At 34.9% G+C, this 18,524-nt stretch overlaps 1 long non-coding RNA gene across 1 annotated transcript; it reads left to right on the forward strand.

The window, feature by feature from the left end:
• The first annotated feature begins 3,413 nt into the window (after positions 1-3,413).
• Positions 3,414-7,060, forward strand: LOC136155389 (uncharacterized). The gene is made up of 3 exons (XR_010660796.1): positions 3,414-3,486; positions 4,583-4,785; positions 6,978-7,060. It is a non-coding gene; the product is annotated as an uncharacterized lncRNA (long non-coding RNA).
• Positions 7,061-18,524: the final 11,464 nt, after the last annotated feature.

Here is an 18,524-nt window from a genome sequence, read left to right on the forward strand (position 1 = left end):
TCTCATATGAATTTCACTTAAACTGCATCTGCAACCCATTTTCAGTTATTGGTTGAAGGAAATCAGACCCCAGTGGTGGAAAGGGCAAACTCTGTAAGGGAAACTCTAATCTCAAGTCTTTCCTGCTCTTGTATGTATAATGACTGGCATACGGTTAAAAGTTACAAGAAATACAAAGAAATAGGAAAATGACTGATAACCAACAGAACAAATAGTTAATAGAAGCAAATCCCAAGATGATCCACATGTTGTAAGCAAGTAACAGTCAAGGATTTTAACATAATTATTTTAAATGTTTTGATAAAAATGATGGATTAAGTGGATAAAGAGTCAGAAAATCTCAACAGAGAATTGGAACCTATAATTAAGAAGACTCAAACTTAAACCTTGCTGGTAGGAGTATAAAATGGCACAAACACTTTGAAAAACCACTCAGCAGTTTCTTTTAATCACTGTGACTCAGGGTTTAAACCTCCAGATATATATTCAAGAGAAGTGAGTACGTGTGTCCACCTGGAGATAAGTGCAAGAACGTACATAGTAGCATTCTTCACAATAGCCTCCAAACTGGCAACAACCCAAATGCCCATCAAAAGGATAAGGGATGTATCAGTGGAGATCTATTCATACAGTGGACAACTACACAGTATTAAATAACTGATACATACAACAGCATGGATGAGTGTCATAGAGATTTTGATGAGCAAAAACCACGAGACACAAAAGGCTGTATACTGTATAATTTCATTTATATGCAATTCACAAGGAGGCCAACTAACTGATAACAAAAATCAGAGTACTGATTACTTCTGGAGAATGAATACTGATTGATAAGGGGCAAAAGGGAACCTTCTGTGATACTGGAAATGTTTTGTGTCTTCCCTGGGTGGCACTTACATGGATACTTGGATTATATAAGAAATTTAAGATTGGCGTGCTTTTCACATGTATGTTCTGTCTCAGTAAAACAGAAAAGAAATGAGCTTAATTTTTATTATGGAATAGACACAAACTGTTCACAAGAAAATAGTAATGTAGTCATGCTGGGTGGTGTCATCTTGAGACAAAGTAACTGGATCTATAAATTAACTGCGTATTTTTGAGATTCATAACTCAGAATTTACAAGAATAATTTAAGAGAACACATTGGAATAAGTAGCTTTTCCAAGATAGATGCTTTGAAATTTTAATTTTCTAAACTTTATAAATTTCCATAATTTTATTTACTTTATGGTAATTGCTTTTATCAATAGACTTCTAGCCATATGCACAGAAACTTAAAACTTACAAGTTATGTATATTCACTCTCTTTAAAATTTAGGAAATACAGACAGAAAGAGATCAAGCTCACCCATTTAAAAACATTTTTTTAATGTTGGTAACCTTTGATAATGTGTATATTTTTCTCTCTGCATTTTATGCAAGCATGCATTCAATGGGATCATATTTTGCAGCATGCTTTTTAATTTAATATAGCTATCATTTCATGTCATTAAGTATTTTATAGTATTTTCACAGATGTATAATATGCCGTTGTTCGGCTAATGCCATAAATTTATTTAATCCTTTATTGTTGTACATCGCCTTTTCATTTCTGTTGTTGGTGTTATTTTAATTTTTCCTTCTTTTTAATATGTTTTTTAAAAACCAATAATGTGCCATTAATTTTCAAAAATTAAGTATATGTCCTATGACATATATACTATGACATATAATTTTCAAAAATTAAGTATATGTCCTATGACATATACAGGGATTTCTTTTAATTGTTGCTTTTGAATTCTTAAATGCTTGTACTTTTTCTGAAAACAGTATTGTTTTGATAATATCTGTTGTTTTAAAATGAGGAAACCAAAACCAAAAATTGCTTGTAATCCCAACTTCTATAGAATACTCACTGTTAACACCTTGATGATAGGCTGTAGAGAAGGATCATCTATAAAGAAAGACCTGATCAGAGCTGTGCTTTAAAAGTCTTATTAATCTGTTAGTTCTATGCAAGGTAGGACCATTTAGGAGATTATTTTAGTAGTTTTGGTGGGGTCAATAGTCAGGATAATGACATAAAAATAGAGAAGAGATGGCTAATAAGAGATATTAAGCCTAGAATGCATACCACTGATAGTTCCTTGAGAAAGGTAGCTGTTGAATTGTGAGCCTGCGAATTGTAAGAAATAGGATAAGATTAAAAGATCTTTGAATTACAAGCTGCAGTGGATGGAAGGAGACCCAGGATCCTGAAAACTGCAGGTAGTTTTCAGTGGTAATTCTCAAACTTTGTGGAAGAGAATTGTGTCCTGATGTTTATAGTAATCTACATTCATTCAAGAAAGACATCCCTGTGCAAATTTATTTCCTATCCCACAGTTGTGATACACTGACACAATTTCTGACTATAAATAACAGTCACCTCCACGTTCCCACATCTACTTATCTAAGCCTTTTAACTTCCAACATGGTCTTTATTTGAAGGTCAGATCATTAAGGTCACAGGCTATTTCTTATTGTTAACATAGGAATTCTTTTCTTAATGCTTCTAATGTCACTATCAAGGTAAACCACTGACATAGTCTTTACTATATTTACTCTTTTTGACAGATTTTCTTTTCAATCTATTTATGGATCCTTTTTCACATAGAGGAACACTGCCCATAGCTATAGGATTGTAACTGTTCAAATACATTGTTTTGCATTTGGAATCCTACTTGGCCAGCAAAGATTTTGCTGTGAACTAGAGTGGGATGCCTCAGAATATGTAAAATGTAAAAATATGTATAAATTATTGTTAAGGAATATACAGAAAAACTAGTAGAAAGTGAAAGTTTTTGACCTCCTCTGACAAAAATTTGTTGAGAGAAGGCTTTAGATGGGAAAGGAAGCAATGGACCAAAAGTCAGGAGACAGCATACAGTCACTTAACTGCTGAGTATAAATCAATGTAGTAGAATGTATATAAATTTAGTATATAACTGCTTGGTATTTATTGGGGTGTTAAATGTGTTAATTTGCTGTCTTTCATGGCCATGTTGGTACAAGCTTAGTTTTTCTGTCTTCAGCAAATCTTTTGAGTCTCAGTTGGTCTGTCTGAAAAATGAGAGTAATCCACCTTGTTATGTTATTTCAGAAGTTACAAATATCTTAACTATTCCGTGTATACTGTATGGAGACTATTTGTAATCACCATCACCACAAAGTATCACTGTTGTTGTTGGGCTGTAATTTATTATTTATAATTAGTAATAGGTAATATATGTAAAGTACTTTGCATTTTATATGTTTTCAGATAGATCTGAAATAACTTTTTTCCCCCAGCAGACCTAAATGCCAAGAAAGTTAAAATCATATCTTCAAAAAGTCATTTAGAATTTCGTCATATTGAGATACTGTGTTCTTTTTTACAGGAAGTACTTAAACAACTACAAGGAAGTATTGAAGATGAAGCTATGGCTTCTTCTGGACAGATTGATTTATTAGAGCGTCTTAAAGGTAAATTTTTAAAAAGTGTTTTAAAGTAATTTTTTTAAGCTCCAGTTGTCAGCTTTAGGTGTGTGTGTCCAAATACAGCTTCTCTTGATTAGAATGTTGGTGTTGGATTTTCTTAGCCTCATGCATTAGGATGTAATTTTTAAAGTACAAATACATAAAAAGTCTATTTGCTTGTCATTTTTTCAGTTATAACATTTAACTGCCTTTAAATAAACTATTTTAGATACCTTTCTTGACAATTTTCAGCTCTTTCTAAAACGCATTGCTCTTTTGCCAGGAGTCAGTGCCCTTCTTTGTTCCATTCAGAATAGAAGTGCTTTATCTTTGCACTTATATACACACAACACTGATTTTAAGCCATTTTAAATAGAATTTTAAAAGAATGTCTTTCTTGTTTTATCACTTAAAAATTCAAATGTCAAATCAGTAAGTTTTAATTGTAATTGAAGATGGGCAGAGAAATTACTTTTGGATCCCCAAATATATTATTACTTAGTAGGAATCTAAGAAAGCACATTCTGTCTAATTTTTCTTTAACATACTTTTTCCCCACCAGACTGACTCAAGCTATCTTGGAGGGAAAGTTTAGCTATTCTGTTCATAAATAATTGTTCATTCACTCATATACATTTGTGGCTTTCTCTGATAGAAATCTATAGTTGCAGGCCTCTAAACCAAAAGATGAACACTTTTTATTTTTTAATGACCCAATATTTGTGTATATTGCAAGATGGTCACCACCACAAATGTACCCTTTTATAAGTGCTTTGACCTGGTGTTTTTTTTGTTTTTTTTTTTTTCCAGGACGTTTCTGTTTTAGAACCAGTAGTCAGTGAATTTTTCTGGTCATCAGCATTTGAGATAAGGATTTCTTCTGTCCCTGTATAGATCTGCTGCTCAATAACTGCAATAATTTAGTACTCCTGCATACTTTATGTGATATATATATAATGTATTTCAATTATAAAATGGTTTAAAATTTGAGGGCTAAATGTGAACCTAAGGTTTCATTATTAAAAGATAATATAATACATTAGCAATATTTTAGATCACTTAAAGCAGTTGTTTTATAAAAACTTGTCTGTATTTTATTTAGAACTTAACTTAGATAGCAGTAATTTCCCTGGAGTGAAACTACGGTCCAAAAATGTCCCTCCATTCTTACGGAAGCCGAGAAGGATCTGTATCTAGTCGCTCAGGAGAGTGCAGTCCCGTTCCTATGGGTTCATTTCCATGAAGAGGGTTTGTAAATGGAAGCAGAGAAAATACCGGTTATTTAGAAGAACTTGAAAAAGAGAGGTAACATTTCTTCATTAAGTAGTAAACTTTTATGCTCCAATTTTTGCTAGATTTTGTCGTTTTGTGGCAATACAGAATAGGAGTTATGAAGCGTGTGTTGGAGGATCACAAGCAGCACTTAGAGAGCATTTTCCATTCATTGTCTCAGAGTGATGAATTACTGGGCGTCCTTACCTTACACCTGAAAACGTGAAGGAGGCAGCTTCTTGGGACTCCAGTGCTCAGATGCTCTGTACAGTGAATAATGTACGAATAGTATGCATAATCACAGTGGCTAAAATATGTAATGCGTTTTGATTGACTTTTTGGTTATCTTTTCAAATGAATTAAATGACTACCAGATTCAGTATAAGGTGACTGGTTTCCATTATTAAAGACCTATTTCAAGGAGTCACAAATGAAGCAGTTTATCAGTTTTGGTTTCTTAAAAAAATGTTGCCTGATAGAGAATCAGTTCTCCTTTCTAAGAGCTAGTGTGTTAATTCTTTTCTTCTTGAAGTTAAAATCATCACACTACAAGTATCAGAATATATAGTTACCAAGCACTTGGTCAAGTATTTTTGTACGTCCTATGAGATTATAAATTCCTTTTGCATGATTAATACCATATTATATTGATATTCCTAAAAGTTCTATTAGACTTTCAAGAAATACTCAAATGTATAAATGTTAATTTGCATAAATGTCCAAATGTATAAATTCTCTGGGATCTTGGTCAAGTCTTTAAATTTTTGTGTCATTTCCTTCTGTAAAATAGGAATATGGTTCTACCTTGTGGAGTTATGAACAATGGATATTAACATATGGAAAATACCCAGCATATCTCATTGAGAGTCAAAAGACCTTTTACTACTTTCTCTCTGGTTTTAGATGTGTACATCTCTAAAAATAACAATAATCATGGGCCAGAAATAGTGTTAAGCTTTCTTTAATCTCTTGAGTTTCAGTGAATCTCTGTTTCATATCTTGAACCAGGACTCTTTCTGAGAGTCTAGGAAACAGTGTCCTGAAAAACCAGAAGCTAATTGGAGTGTACATTCTTCCATCGCTTTGTCCCCTTTGAACTCTGTCAAGAGGCATGTGAGCATGCCAGTTTTCCTAAGAACTTGCTTTGCTTTATGTGATAAAGGCCTAATTTTATTCACAAAGAGTGTGTGTGTATGTAGTTGTCAATACCCTGTGTCCTCCTGGCTCCCACCGTTGTTTGAAGGTAGATTTAGCCCTTGTTTATGGGACAAAATCTGTGTTTTGCTCTTGTACTTGAATGATAGTTTGGCTAGGTCTAGGCTCAAACTCATTTTCCTTCTTTATAATCAGTGTCACTGATGAGAAATTGCATATCAGTCTTAATTCACGTTCCTTTGCAGGAAGTCATTTTTCTGAAGTTTTTAGAGTACCTTGATATGTGTTTTCTTGATTCATCATACTGGATACTACTCACTGTGCCCTTTTGATCTGGAAATTTATTTTCTTCAACTTTTGAAAATTCTGTTATTTCTTTGATGATTTTACCCCCTCTGTTTTTCTGTTCTTTCTTTCTAGACATCCCTTAAGTCAGAGAACTACCTCTGTATCTTTTTTTCCTTGTTCTCTGTATTACCTATAGATACAGTAAGTTTAAGTGACATAAGTGTTAGAAAACACTCAAGCCAGAACTCAAGCCCAGATGCATACCCTTTTTTTTTTCTTAATTTATTTTTGTTTTTGACTGTGTTGGGTATTCCTTGCTGCACAGGTGCTTTCTCTAGTTGCAGAGAATGGGGTCTTGTTCTGCCACACGGGCTCTAGGGAGCACAGGCTTCAGTGGTTGTGACGCGTGGGCTTAGTTACCCTCTGGGCATGTGGGATCTTCCAGGACCAGGGGTCAGACCTGAGTCCCTGCGCTGGCAGGAGGATTCTTAATCGCTCTGCAGCCAGGGAAGCTCCATGACCTTTTTGAACCTCAGTTTTCCAGTTAAAAGATGCTGTGAGGATGAAATTAGATATTTTTTAAAAACTCCTTAGTACTCTTGTCTGATACACCCAAATAGTTATTGTCACATTAGCCAGTAATACTTTTTAACAAATATTTAAATGCCTGATACATGTGCCATGTTCTTCTAGATGATCCTGAGTTAGCTAGAGGACTAAGAAGACATGAAATTTATGTCAGATGAGTTTATTTATCTTCCTTGGTTCTTGTCTCATTGCAGCAAAAATTTGGAGCAATGGACCAAAAGGTATAGAACATCAGGCAAGTTACAGCTCAGTTCAGCTCAAGCGGACAGACCTTTTATTAGTAAGATACTCCCAAAGGAGCCCTCCTCATCTTCCCTGTGGATCCCTCTTGGTCCTCTTTGATGTGTCCAGTCTCCTCCTTTTGGACATGCCTGGTGCAGAGTAGGGCTTGTACCCGCCACCAATCAATGAGAGGAATGCAAATGGTCAAACATTCAAGGCCGATTGACAGTTTCAAGTTATATAACAGCAGGCTGTGTTGTTTATGCCTTCCCATGTGTCTTCGCCTAATGCCATCTTATAATTAGATGTAGAATATTCATGAGCCCTTAATGGTCCCCTAACTGCCTAAAGTTACTTGGAGAAGTCCCTATGGTGGTTTTCTGTCCACTGTGTGCCCAGGGCCCATGTGTTGAAAAGTCTCTGTGGTTATTTTGTAGCATCTGTGAGCTCTCATGGGTGTGTCTGGGATGGAGGTCAGAGATCAGTTTGCATCCCTTTCAGCCAGGCCTCCCCTTGTTTATGTCTAACTTCCTAGCTAACATTTACATTTTAAAGAAGACTGTTGACAGTCACTAAATACGCCTTCAATATGCTAAACAACAAAGACCCACCAGCTTCTGAGTCTGTGCCTTGTTTCAGTTTTGAGCCTTAAATACAGTGATTTGAGTTATAAGATCAGTTCCTATCAGTTAGCCACTTGTTACCATGTTGGCTCTTGACTTTGGCTTCCCAAGAGTATTTTGCCAGAGTTCAGTCTTAAAACTTGATAGCAACAACTTGGCCCTATTCTCCTTAACGTTTTTCTCACTCCAGTACCATCACTAAAATTAGCTTATTCATTTGAGCACTTTTAGCACCAGATCTTGATTAAATAGGCCAATTTATTGAAGATTAATCAGAAGAAATAGCATCTCCCTCTGTCCCTTGTTCCCTTGCCTTGGTCCTGGTGGGTCCTGCAGGTGCTCACCAGGGATCATTAAAAAAATAGGATCAGATCTCATGTTTTTGCTAGTGGTAATACCCAGCCTGTGGAAGGGGTTCAGGATTTCTGCACTGCTTTCTCCTGCTCCTGTTGTCAAAAATGGAAGGGAGAGGGCAGCTTCTCAATGGTCAGCACCTCTGCCCCAGGTTGGCACATCGTAACCAGGAGCTGGCTTCTTCCCATGAATTCCCCCACTACTGAGGTTGCCGCAGCAAAAAGTGAAGGCTTATTCTTATTTTTTAAGTTGCTTCTCAGTAAAGAATGGAAAGTTTAGCAAGAGTAGAACCTTCCACATACATGCATACTTATTCATCAAGAAAATACAATCAAATAGAATTTTAAAGTATTAATAACAGAGTCAGAGTGGGGAATGACTCGGTAAGAGTGAAGCCCAGAAGCTGTAATAAAAAATATCCTCATATTCAAGTGAGTCACTGAGAAAATATATTTATAACTGACAGAGTACTATCATTCTTAATACAGAAGAGGTCCTATAAATAAGAAAAAGTCACAGAAAAGGAAATAAAAATGGGTTTTAAACTTGGAAAAATGCTTACACTTACCTATACTAAAAGAAATCAAATTAAAACCATAGTGAAAAAAAAAAAAAAAAAAACAACAAACAAACCCATAGTGATAGGGAATTCCCTTTTGGTCCAGTGGTTAGGACTCTGCACTTCTAATGCCATGAGCTGGGGTTCCATCCATGGTCTGGAAACTAAGATCCCACAAGCTGTGCAGTGTGGCTGAAAACAAGGAAGTCCATAATGATATACCATTTTTTAAACCCTAGAAATGTAAAAGAATCTAAAAGGTTTGATGAAGCATTTATATTGTCAAAGGTGGCAGAAGCATAAATTGGTACAATATCTAGTAAGGACAGTAAGTTAAAAGTTTACATATCCTAGGAATTTGTCATCTACACATGCTTGCATATTTGTACAATGAAGTTATATATAAGTATATTCAATGAAGCACTGTTTATAATAGCAAAAGATTAGAAAGACCCTAAATGCCCTCTAACATAGAACCAGTTATTATTTATTCTTTTATGGATTCATAAATATCTTTGCAGCTAGCAAAAAACCACATAGGACCTTTTTATATTCTGGTACAAGAATGATCTCCAAGATAGACTTTTAAGTGGTAAAAAGTTGTAAGACAGCACAGATAATAATATGCTATTATTTATGTTTTAAAATGTACATGTACATATGTACACATATATTCTTTCATTTTTATAGAATGTCTCTGGAAATAAATATAAGAGAATAATAGTGGTCGCTTAGGGAAGGAGTCACAAAAAAGGACATAGATCATATACTTCTTGTACCTACTGATTTTTTCCTCTTAACCCTTTATTTTGCATTTATGTTTATATTGATCAGATACAGAGTATTGATATAGAATATTGATATAGGTTGTTATTGAGGACATCATCGATTGGGTTGTCAGAAATTATGTAACAAGTTCATCTTCAGATTCCAAGCCTAAGAAAATGTCTCTCTCCCTCAGAACAACCTCCTGTTACCACACAGTGATAATATATTTCTTATTTTGACTAATAAGAAGCTGAAAGCTACGTGCAATAGTTCCCTATACTCTAAATTTATTTTTTGCATAATTACTGCTTTTCTTTGCTCCTTTATTATACTTTTTATTCTTATATTTGAGTTTTATTAAATCTATACTTTTAACTGTATACCAACATCAAATTCGTAGACTCTAAATGTGAAGAAAGCATTTGGTTGAAATGTAAATATTCTAGTAAGAATGGTTGCCATCTTATTTAGCTGAAAAAGTTTAAAACTTTTAATATTCAAATTTTAATGACTGTAATCTAAGTCCCACCTTCAGAAATCTAAAATTAGTCAAATTCTCACTTATTTATTATATTACTTTAAATAGAAAACATTACAGTTATAGCTTATGAGAGTTGCTGTTATGTGCTCCATATTAGCATTGTGTAAACTTAACTTTTTTTTGAAAAACAGATCATTGCTTCTTGCTGACCTTGACAAAGAAGAAAAGGAAAAAGACTGGTATTATGCTCAACTTCAGAATCTCACTAAAAGAACAGATAGCCTTCCTTTAACTGAAAATGTAAGTAACTTGACAAAATAACTTATTTTTATATCTGAAAGTGTATATAAGTTTATAACTATATAGTTATTTGTAAACTGTAATATGTTTTATCCAACTTCAACATAAATATATAGTCAATGAATTTTGTATGTAGAGATGATAAAACTAAAAGATTCAGGATTCAACTAGGTGTTTTATTATTTGACGTGTTGAATTACCAAAGATACTCTGTAGAAATGTTTACTACCATCTGTCTGTTTTTTGAACTATATTACAGGACTTGTGCCAGATGGTTTTTGCAGTGAAAGTATCTTTGAGATAACCTGAGTCCTATTCTAGTTATTGTAAATGACAGTAGCTGTTGGCACAGATGTTAGAGCTTTTTGCAAGCACTAAAAGTTGTTTGTTTTGCTAATATAACTATGTAAAAAATAACTTAATTCTGTCAGCCTCTCCCTCCCCACCCAAGCTCTCCAAGTCAACTGTTCTATTCATGGGGTGACACGTATAAGAACATTTCTGAAATACATTAATAATTTTAAATAAGACTTTATTTTAACTGTTACCCATAAATTTTAAAACAATTTTTTAGAAATAGGCCAGTTAAAATTAATCTTCCACTCTTAGCTTAGATTTTTCATTTTCTAATAGTTTTGAGAGGACATTATAAAAGAAGAAGTAACAATGAAGGAAAAACCTTTTCCAGAACACGCAGTTAATCACATTCCTGCATGGGTGGGCATTGTCTGGCGGGAGCTAGAACTAGAAACTTCAGTGGTCAGCCTCCTGAGCACAAACTTATCCAGGTTGTGAGAGGGAAAGAATCTCCCTTCCTGACAATGTCGTTAACATCATTTTGGGAGCTAAGGAGACACCACAAGTGAAAGAACAGTTCATAGAGAGTGTGGACGTATGAGGATTAGGAACTCAGTAGGGTTTGAAGGGATCGTTGCTCTTAATATTAAAGCACTGTTTTGCTTAACATTCACTTTGGTAATTAAAATGTACAGTATTTAGAGTCTAGCTGTCTGCATGCAGTTGTGTATGAAACAGTTCAAGAGCAATTGGTTAATACCTGAAACAAAGATCAGTTGTCAGCTCATTCCCATATTAATTTACCATATAGTCAGTCACATTTATTTAAGAGGATATGTAAGACATTATAGACCATTAGGCAACATTAGCAAATGTAAATTGCTTATATTTCATAAATATTTTTAAATTCACAAAATTTTTATTTTATATTGGGAAGGCAGGTTAAGAATGCTTTCATATAGAAATACTTATCAGGTTACCAGGCATTGCTTAAAACATCAAATATAAACCACGTTATTGTAATATAATGTGTCATCTTCAACCTTTTGCGCAAGGGATTTTTGGAAGTGGAGGACAAATAAGTGTAGTTATAACATGACTCACAGCATGGAGACTATTTCAACTGTGTTGCAACACATAATGTGGATATGCCTATAGGAACGCATCCTGCATATGTCGTCTGTATATTGCAAGGGGAAAGGGTGAAAGCTTCTCTAACTTAACCTGACAACACATTTTGGGATTCTTAGGCCTACAGAATGCTCTTCTGAGTCAGACACATACACATGCAGCTTTTGTCTGTCTGTGTGTGTGTGTGTGTGTGTGTGTGTGTGTGTGTGTGTATGTAGGATCTTAGTTTCTGATCAGGGATCAGACCTTCACCCTTGACAGTGAGTGTGTGGAGTCCTAACCCCTGGACCTCCAGGGAATTGCCCACATGCAGCTTTTTATTGGACTTACAGAGCATGAAGAATCTACAGCACTTCCTTATTCCCTTCGTGGTCTGTTATAACTGTCACTCATTATTTTGTCCAGCTGTTCTTTTAGCCTTGGAGCATGTCTTTGTAAGTTTCTTTGCCTTCTCCTTTTTTCATTTTTTATACCTAGCAGTTACCACAACATCTGGAATTGTAGTTAAGAGGGCTAATAAAGTTTTGAATGCACTAACACCCACTCCATGAAGAAGTACTTTTTTTGGTTTGTTTCAACTTTGGTTCATATTTATATTTTTACCAAAAAGTTTGTGCTATCTTGCAATTTATTTTTATATAAAAGCTTTTCTTTATTCTGTCTTCTTTACTTTACATGTGGGAAAGTTCTCTCTATTTAGTCTCCATGTACATAAGAATCCTGAAGTGAGGTATAAACTTAAGGATGATGGACCTGATCCTTGATTTTTCTATTTTGTCCACATTAATATTCTAATTTTTAACAGTTCAAAGTAGTGCTTCTTCAGGGCAGAAGAATTGTAAGGTAACTGAAAATAGGCTTACCTTAACTGGATAAATATATATATTTTAAAGAGCTAGTACAATTTAATTAAAACTATTTGTGACTGTGGGGCAGTAAAAGTGTTTCAACTCTTGACTTCACATCAGAAAGCCAGGCTGAGCCTAGCAGTGATCATCAAGTTTTAGGACTTCTTAGAGTAAAAAATAACTTTCTTATGATAACTTATGTATTTGTTTATTCATTTTCTTTATGGATACTTATATGCTTTTTTATTTTTACTGATAAACACAAGATATTAACATTTCCATTTTACTTGTGGTTTTAGTTTTCCTTACAAACAGATATGACCAGAAGGCAGTTGGAATACGAGGCAAGGCAAATCAGAGTTGCAATGGAAGAACAACTAGGTAGTTGCCAGGATATGGAAAAACGAGCACAGGTAACATATTTATTATTAAACTATGAAACAGTAGTAGGTAGATTTCTATGAAGAATCTAATGAATTACAGCTCTGTTAACTTTGGTTAAGTTTTATTCTTAAAGATTTTTTAAAGTCTATCTTTACTTTGGCACTAGTTCAAAATAAGAATAGTTTACTATGGCTGCTGGGAAGCATAACCAGTATTCACATAATTCTGCCTTCATATTTCAATTCTCGGATACTGTTCTGCTATGCCTTGGAATTATAAGAGGGAAGAAGAATTCAATTCTGGTCATCTTATTAGTTGCTAGCTAACTTCAGTTATCCTTTGAGATTTTTACTTCTGTGTTTGTGTAATGAAAAAAGGAAAGTCTCATTCGAGGAGAGAAACATATAAAAAGAACCTTGGGAAGAGAAACAAATTGAATGGAGAACATTCTCATGTTTCTACCCTCAACTATGTAAAGAAAGAATATTGGCATAAGAAAGGATTTCTTAAGACATTAGACTAATTATAAAGACTGGTAAAATTCTACTATTTTAAAATTAAGAATTTATCTTATATTAGGTACCTTAAAGAAAATGAAAAGGGGAAAAAGCATGTTTGGGAATTCCCTGTCTGTCCATTTGTTTGGACTCAGTGCTGTTACTGCCAGGCCCTGAGTTCAGTCTGTGGTCAGAGAACTAAGATCCCGCAAGCCAAAATGGCACGGCCAAAAGAAGAAAATAAAAAGGTGAAAAGATAAGTTACATATTGGGAGAAGGTATTTATCACCATATAAGTGGTATGGAATCAAGAATATATAATGAATTTCCAAAGATACTTTAAATTATATGATACAATTAATACAGATTTAGTATTTGTAACAGTTGGTGTTTTCATGAAATTATTTTAAAATACCAGGCAGATTTTGTTTGTTGATAGAAAAACTATGAGAAATTTTACTCTGGTTTATATGAATTTGCGTTTTTAGAATGTGAATTTATGGAATACTGTATACATGTTTTTCTATATCTGTTAATGTGTTTGCTTTTAGAGGTTCTTAAGAAATGAGATGTTGATATGAAAATGTCTGTATTAATGTATAAATATAAATAAGTATATTCCAGACAGCTTACTCTAGAACAGGTTAACTTGAGTTCTTTCTTGGCCATTTTGTCCAGATATGTGCAGATGTATTCATTTTAATTTTGTTCTGGAATATAGTGTTCTTTTGCTAGTTAATATTCTAAGGAATTTTTAGTCCATATTTTATAAATACAGCAAACATTCATTTATTCTGGAAATATATTAAGCTTAGGGCTAAAGAGATATTGTACACAAAGCAAAAATGGAAGTATTTGCAGTACATATGAGGAGTTACTATCCCTAATATACAGGGAGCACCGACAAATCAATTGAAAACAAGACAACCAAAGAGGAAAATAATCAGAAGGTATGAGTAGTCCCATCACAAAAGTACAAGTGGTTAATAAATCATTGTTAAAATATACTTAAACGTCACTAGTTATCAGGGAAAAGTAACATACAATAATGTTGTTTTTTGTTTGTGGTGGTGGTTTCTTGTTTGGTTGGTTAATTTTCTGCCTATCAGGCTGGCAAAAGCTTTAAAGTTTAGTGTCATGTAATACTGGTGAGATTTTGAGAGATTGTAATATGAAGCATCGTTGTCTGCCTGTTGTAAGAATAAACTGGTACAGTCCTGAAGGACTCTGTAGCACTACCTGTCAAAGTTAAAATGTTTGTACCCTCTGACATAGTAATTCTGTAAGACTCTCAGAATATGTCCTCCAGGAATGTCGAGTTAAAGCAGCAAGAATATAAGTATGGATTTTATGCTATTCATCACAACACTGTAAGACAGAGAGAGAGAGACGATTGCAGTGTCCACCATTTGGGTAGTTATTAAATTATTACATTAGTAGTATGCAACTCTTACAAACACTAATAATTAGGTAATGGGAATAATGAAAATAATTGTCCATAGTAATTCTCTCCCTCATAACTCTGCTTGAGTGACTCAGCACGTAAGACTAGAATGGTCAGCTAACGAACATGAAAGTGAATTCCAAGAAGGCCTGAGGCCATGAGAAAAAAATGTGTTACCTCCTTTGCAAGGAAAAGATGGATAAAAATTCCAAGTAAAATAAAAATAGAGTGAAAGTTTTTTTTAAAAACAATTATGTACCAGAAACAGAAGCCAACATTATATTAGATTGAGAAAATAGAGAAATAATTAGATTATTACCTTTGCAGTCATTAACATGGTTTGCCGCTTGCTCTCATCACTATTACTTAACTTTGTTTGGAGGTTCCACTAATTCAGGTAGAAAGAAAACAAATTGTTTAACTACTGCACTATTTTCCAACTAGAAGGGAAGAGAGCAAATAATTGTCATTTGTAAACTACATTGTTGTCTACCTAGAAAAACCATGGTGAAGAGCCAAAAAGTTTTTCAGCTAATGAGAGAACTCAGTAGGGTGGCTGGAGTTAAGATACATTAGGGTTTCTCTATTAGCAATGACTACCATTTGGAAATGGAAATTGGGTAGAATGATCTCTTCATAATGACAGGAAATTTTAAAATACCAAACACAGACCACATGAAGAAAAATATAAAATTGCTAAAGGACACACTATGGGGCCCTAGAAGTAGAAAAGCCTGTGTGGCTCTCTGCATTGTATTTGTGTTATCTGGTTGCAGCGATGCCAGGGATATCACAGAAGAGGGGCCAACTAAGATTGTAAGGTCCTGCAGGGTATGGAGGAGTGAAGTGAGTAGTCAGACCACTCTTGCTGTCTGTACATCCTGTGAATGCCTGCTTCCCCTGCACCCTGCATACAAGCCTGACCTTCCCACACACTTGCCCCTGGCCCCAGCTATTGTCTGTGCTGATCACTGGGGCAGTGAAGGGCATTCCCCCTCTGTGGCTTTCCCTGGTAACTGATGAGCCAGCCTGACATCACTGTGTAACTGGCACTCTCCCCTTCCACCCAAGAGGGAAGCCTGCTGCGTGTCCTGCCTGCCATCCGTCACACATGGTAGGGTATCACTCCAGGACTTTGTTTCAGGTGTGTAAGATCCCCCTTCCATTAAACCACTGATGTCTCTGTTGCTAAAAATAAATAAGATCCCTGGGTGAGAAGATTTTAATATCCTAATAATGTCTTTCTTTAAAAAGTTGATATAGAAATATAATATGATTCTAGTCATAATCTTAATTTTTTTAGAGCCCGGAAAAATGATTTTTAAGTTTGTAAAGTAAGAATTTCCAAAAGTATTTAAGAAAATTATAGTGAGTGAGGATTTGCCTTACCATTTGGTAAAATTTGCTGTAAAGGTGTTGCAGTAATCACAGTATGATATTAATAGCACAGGAATAGACATAGGCAAATAGAACAGAATAGAGACTAGAAAAAGATGTAAGAAAATCTGGAATCTTTTAATGATAGAAGTTGCAAGTTTGGGTGGGGGGGGAATGGTAAATAACTCAGTGAGAACATAGATGATAACTGGGAACCTTTCTGGTGGTGGTTGTTTTTTAGTCACTAAGTCGTGTCCGATTGTTTCGTGACCCTGTGAACTGTAGGCCGTCAGCCTTCTCTGTCCATGGGATTTCTCAGGCAAGAATACTGGAATGGGTCGCCATTTCCTTCTCCAGGGGATCTTCCTGACCCAGGGATTGAACCCACATCTCCTTCATTGGCAGGCAGATTCTTTACCACTGAGCCACCAAGGAAGCCCTATCTAGTACATGAAGAGTTACAGGTGAGTTAAATATCTAAATGTAAAAAATAAAATTAATAGAAGAAAATATAGGACAAGAGAGATCTTAATTAAGAATGGAAACTCAAAAGCAATAGGAGGGGACAGGATTTATTTTGTAAAATTTTAAAGCATTCATCCTGCAGGAAAAAAAAAATACGGGAAACTATTTGTGACACATCAAGGGGGAAAGGTTTAATATCCCTGTACTGTAAGAATTCTACAAACTAAGAAGAAAAAGACAACTTTTTATATGGGCAGAGGATGTAATCATTCAGTTTATTGAAAAGAAAATGCAGATGACCAATAAAACACATACAAATGACTGTGGAACAGTTTTGGGGAAATTGAAACAAAATCCACTCTTGCCCATGCCTATTTGAATTAGTCTCTGCCTGTCTCCATTAACAGTTTGGTTATTTATTTATTTGTTTCTTTATTTGTTCAACACAAATTTGGGCTCATAGTATGGTGCTCCCTACTCTCCTCTATGCGTGTAAGAAAAGGTTGGATAAATGTACATCAGCTTATTCATAAGAGCTTTTTCTGGGAGTTGGGGATTGGTAGAACGAAAGTTACTTATCCTTCTGTGCTGCTGTAATGTTTTATAAATACATGGATGACATAGTTCTGTGTAGCTTTACCTGTTTTCTGCTTGACATATATTTAGGTGATTTATAATTTCTCACTGTTGAAACAACTCTGATAAACATACTTATCCATATCCTATAAACGTGCACAAAAGTTTTTCTAGGTCAAGAGTCTTTTTCTTAGAGGGCTGTATGGTAAGTAGCTTAGATTTTGTCAGCCATGTGGTCTGTTGCAACTACTCAACTCTGCCTTTGTAGCAAGAAAGCAACCATAGACAACAGTATATGAGCAAATGAGCATGACTGTGTTTCAGTAAAACATGATTCATAAACAGATGACTGGCAAGCCTTAACTTGCTGACCTCTGCTCTGGTACACATACCTGAAAGCATAATTGCTGGTCCTAAGGTAGGAGTGTTCTGAATAGTGTTGGCCAGATTGCCCTCAAAATGATTTTATCAGTTTGCGTTTCTCCCAGGAGTATATGAGAATTCTGTTTCCTTTGACTCTTGTTTTCTTTTTTTCCTTCAGAAATTGTGAGTCAAACTTTATAATTAACAATCAATGAGCATATGAAACATTATCTTGTCATTTAGTTTATACTTTCATGAGTACTACTGAAGTTGAATATCTTTTCATATATGTATTAGACTTTTAAGATTTTCTTTTTGCTGTTTTTTTCATATTGTTAGATGTCTTATTCATTTATATTTGAGAGATATTTTAATATACTCTTAATACCCATCTGTTATACATGATGTATTTCATAACTGTTCCCTGCCAAATCTGTTACCTAATTTTGCTTAATGATAACAAAAAATTATTTTTTATTGTAATGCTAAATTAGTTATATTGTCGTATTTGTGCTTTCTTCAACCTATTTTTACATCTTTTCCTATCTTTAAATATACCCTATTTTTTTCTAGTAAGTCTAATGTTTTATTTTTCAATTAGATCGTTAATTCATCTCAGATTTGCTATTATATATGTTTTAGAGGTCAGTAAGTCAGTTCAGTTGCTCAGTGATGTCCGACTCTTTGCGACCCCAAGAACCGCAGCACGCCAGGCCTCCCTGTCCATCACCAACTCCCGGAGTCCACCCAAACCCATGTCCATTGAGTCGGTGATGCCATCCAGCCATCTCATCCTCTGTCATCCCCTTCTCCTCCCGCCCTCAATCTTTCCCAGCATCAGGGTCATTTCAAATGACTCATTTCTTCACATCAGGTGGCCAAAGTATTGGAGTTTCAGCTTCAATATCAGTCCTTCCAATGAATACACAGGACTGCTCTCCTTTAGGATGGACTGGTTGGATCTCCTTGCAGTCCAAGGGACTCTCAAGAGTCTTCTCCAGGGAGGTGGGAGAGGGGATCGGGATGGGGAATTAAAAAAAAAAAAAGAGTCT

This window comes from Muntiacus reevesi, unplaced genomic scaffold (assembly GCF_963930625.1).
Source record: "Muntiacus reevesi unplaced genomic scaffold, mMunRee1.1 SCAFFOLD_127, whole genome shotgun sequence".
In the NCBI taxonomy this organism is placed as follows: domain Eukaryota; kingdom Metazoa; phylum Chordata; class Mammalia; order Artiodactyla; family Cervidae; genus Muntiacus; species Muntiacus reevesi.